Source organism: Mugil cephalus, chromosome 18 (genome assembly GCF_022458985.1).
Source record: "Mugil cephalus isolate CIBA_MC_2020 chromosome 18, CIBA_Mcephalus_1.1, whole genome shotgun sequence".
Lineage (NCBI taxonomy): Eukaryota > Metazoa > Chordata > Actinopteri > Mugiliformes > Mugilidae > Mugil > Mugil cephalus.
In genome coordinates, this window is record NC_061787.1 from 23,373,143 (window position 1) to 23,377,097 (window position 3,955).

At 44.8% G+C, this 3,955-nt stretch overlaps 1 long non-coding RNA gene across 1 annotated transcript; it reads left to right on the forward strand.

The window, feature by feature from the left end:
* Positions 1-600: 600 nt before the first annotated feature.
* On the forward strand, positions 601-1,296 carry LOC124995914. The gene is made up of 3 exons (XR_007110774.1): positions 601-828; positions 921-1,001; positions 1,092-1,296. It is a non-coding gene; the product is annotated as an uncharacterized LOC124995914 (long non-coding RNA).
* Positions 1,297-3,955: the final 2,659 nt, after the last annotated feature.

Genomic DNA, 3,955 nt, shown 5'->3' on the forward strand with positions numbered 1-3,955 from the left:
AACAGCGGTGTCAAGACCCCCGAGGTAGGAAGTCGGGGGGTATGTGAAAGTATTTTTATTAGGTGAAACAGTGGTGTCGCGTATAATACCGCTGGTCAGTCGATGTCATACGCGCATTTCATCACGGCCTGCCGCTGAAGACATCACGTCAGTCCTGCCTGAGAGTCTCCAAAGAAGCTAATTATCTTTTTCTGGGGAGGGTAAGTAATCTCTGTACCTTTATTAGCGGGTGATTCCTTTTACTACACCTAACATAGTTTTTCCGAACCTGTTTTTTCAGAATAAAGATATCTTTTCGTGAAAGCATCAAAAATGGATTCTTGTATGTAACATTTTAAGACTTACATGATTTTATACATGTTTCATTGTTACGGTATAAGGATAACACAGGGCCTTTCTTCCAGACACTGAGAAAGCGGCCTTCTTTTGCCGTGCATATGATGAGGACAGCCAGGGCATCTTATGTAAGGCAGTTATTTCATTCAAATTAAGCTATAAATTTTACAGAAATTTACAAGAATTACTCTTGTATTTTTTTTGTAGGCACCCCTGAAGTAGTCCCTTCCACCGCATCTGTATCAGTTCAGAATGGTTAGTTACTTTCCTTTACAAAAAAAAAAAAAAAAAACTGCATGTGTGAATATATTTATATGTGTGTGTGTGTGTTTCACTAAAGTATTATAATAATAAATTGTTTTGTGTATGTAGAGTGCAGACCAGAACCCGCTCACAAGGTGGACAAGGCTACTTGTACCAGCGAAGACGGTGTCTACCCGCTACTCGTCATACCCGACACGCCAGAAAAGCAAGGCAGACAACCGGCTAACAGTAAGAATTATTATTATTTTTTTTTTTAAGAAACTAAATGATTATAAGTAAGCCATGTCACTCATTGTGATATTTTAACATGATTCTGATAGCTAAAGAAGCTGACACTGACGGAGGACCATCTGGATCCAAAATTAGCATACCAGAAGCACCAGAGAAAGCAGTGACTGACGGTAAGAATAAAATACAAATTTTATACAAACTTAAAATAAATAATAGCTAATCAGCTAAATAAAATAAATACTTCTTTATCTATTCTGTAGACTCCAGGCCATACCCCAGACTGAAGCATTCCACTAGAAGAAGCGGCAGGAGGAATACGAGGAGATCAGCTTCAGGACGTCGGGGTCTATCGAGAGGGAAGGTTGTGAAAACTTTTTGGAAAATACTGACTTCTGTTTGTGAATTGACCTCAGCGTTGACTAGGTAGAGTCGTGTGTGTGTTGTAATGATGAATGATCAAGGGGAAAATTCGGTCTCGCAGTCAGCTCTGTTATCTTTACAGTCTTCGGTCTCGCAGTCAGCTCTGTTATCTTTACAGTCTATGGTTGAAGTGTTAAGCGATATCCCTCACCCGCAAACTTTACCTCCACTGGTTGAAATACAACAACAATTAGAGATTTCAAACGAGCCTCAGGCTCGCCACGAACCTTCGGATTTACAGAATTTGGAAAGTATCGATGTAGCCCTTCAGCGTTTAAGAGAAGCTCCGTCCAGTCCTCCATCCCCCGAGCTTTTACCTCCGCCGCTTGAATTACAGCCTTTAGAGATTTCAAACGAGCCTCAGGCTCGCCACGAACCTTCTGATTTTCAAAATTTGGAAAGTATCGATGTAGCCCTTCAACGTTTAAGAGAAGCTTTGTCCAGTCCTCCACTCCCGGAGCTCTTACCTCCTCCCTCCCAACCCCGCGTCGTTTGTCCGTCTAATGTACCATTACCTCGGCCGACCCAGGTTCCCTCTGTTCGTCCAACCGAAGATTCCGTGCCTGGCCCGTCTAACCTTTTACCCGTAAACGATCCGTTACCCGGTCCGTCCTCGTACTTCCCACCTGCAACACCAGCCGCTCAGAGGGGTGCGGGTCAAAATCCTGAATCCCCCGGGAGGGTCTCCAGAGACAGGTTTAATAACATTGAAATAAGACAGATGCTAAATTTCAACTTTCCCAATCCTGTGAGTAATTACGCAGAGTTTTATCTTAATGTGATGGAGACTCTCCAAGCAGCGGTTGAACGGGCTGTATCCTATGCCAGACAGGGGATGTGCTGCAACTAGAATTAAGGGGGGAAAGATCAAACAGCGCCTCTGCCATAGTCACACACAACGGCAGTCTACCTCTTAACCATATTCAAGAGGCTCTTGACCGCCTTGTGCAATCCAACATGGCCATTATGCCGGAAGATGAGATGGAGTTACTTGTGCAGGTGGTACGTAGTCCTAGAGGGGGTGTTAAAAGAAAACTGCAAACCATTTTTGACGATGGAATCTGCAGGAAAAAAGCCCATTGCCTGAACATTGTCATCAATCCTGGCAACCAGCTCTGCTTTGCCATTAACCTCGCTCAGCTTTTAAACCGTGAATTAACCACGCGTCAGGCCACTGAGCACGCTAAAGTGCTACAGAATCATGCAAATTAGCGGACGACACGCCTGTGACTTTTAATGATATTATCAAATTTGAACAGGCTTTAGATTGCAAAATCGTCGTCTTCTTCAGAGCAGACGGTGAGCGGGCCCTGTCTAAATTCCAAACATCTGAAGGAATGCATCCTAAAACCCTCTATCTCTTCCTCCATCAGAACCATTACTATGGTATCACCAACCTGAAAACATTTCTAGGTGCACGGTACGTCTGCGGTTACTGCCACACAGGTTTTACTAACTTATGGCAGCATCAGTGCCCGGGCCGTTGTTCTGTATGCTTCACCTCAGACTGCACAAAAACCGAGACTAAACTGATTAAATGCCCCGATTGTAATATGACGTGTCGATCCGACACGTGTTATTTAAAACATAAAATACCTAGTCACCGCCCCACCGCCGGTACAGCCGCCAGCAACTGCGGTACAATTAAAAAGTGCAATACCTGCAAAGTGGTGTATTACTCAGCCATCAGCGGCAGCACCCAGCACAAATGTCGAGCTAAGACATGTCCGGTCTGTTCCTTTGAAGGTCGAGACTGATTATTCGAACCGCATAGTGTTTTATGATTTTGAAACATTTGTAGATGGAACAGGCAGACACATCCCATTTTACATCAGTACACAGTCTATGCTTGAAAAGAAGTAGGGTTCCTGGGGCATGAGTTGCACAGCTAGCTTCTTTAAACACTTCAGAAAACAGAAATGCAGAGGCTGCATCTTCATAGCTCACAACGCTAAGGGTTTCGACAGTTACCTGCTTCTCAATCATATAATTCAGCAAGGTATGGCACCCCGTATAATCATGCAGGGCAGCAAGGTGTTGCAGATGGTGGATGAGGCGTTCCGTCAAACATACATCGACTCGCTTTCCTTCTTAACCATGCGCCTAGCAGATATGCCCGCAGCCATGGGCCTCGATGCTGTGAATGCTCCACGCGACCAGGAACTAAGCAAAGGTTTCTTCCCCCACCTTTTCAGTTCAGAGGCTCACTTAAATTATGTAGGCCCTTACCCTCCCCCAGACACTTACGGCGTAGACAGGATGCCTTCGGACACGCTGAAAAAGTTCAATGCCTGGTACGCCACCAAAGCTGGCTGTACATTTGATTTCAGAAAAGAGGCAGTGCTTTACTGCAATCTCGATACTGAAATCCTGGCAGCATCATGCTTAAAGTTTCACGAAGAATTCATTCAAGAGACACGCGTTGACCCCTTTACGTGCATTACAATCGCTTCCGCCTGCATGAAAGTCTTTAAGACAAATTTCCTCCCTCCAAACACTCTGGCTCTACCGCCCGCCGATAACTACAACCGGCAATTCAAAAACTACTCCGACTCTGGCATCAAGTGGTTAGAGTGGGTCTCGCAGAACGAAAACGTCGCTATTCGACACGCTCTGAACGGAGGAGAGAAAAAACTGGGAAATACTTTGTGGACGGCTATGCAGAGACTGACGGTGTTAAAAAAGCATGGGAGTTTCTCGGGTG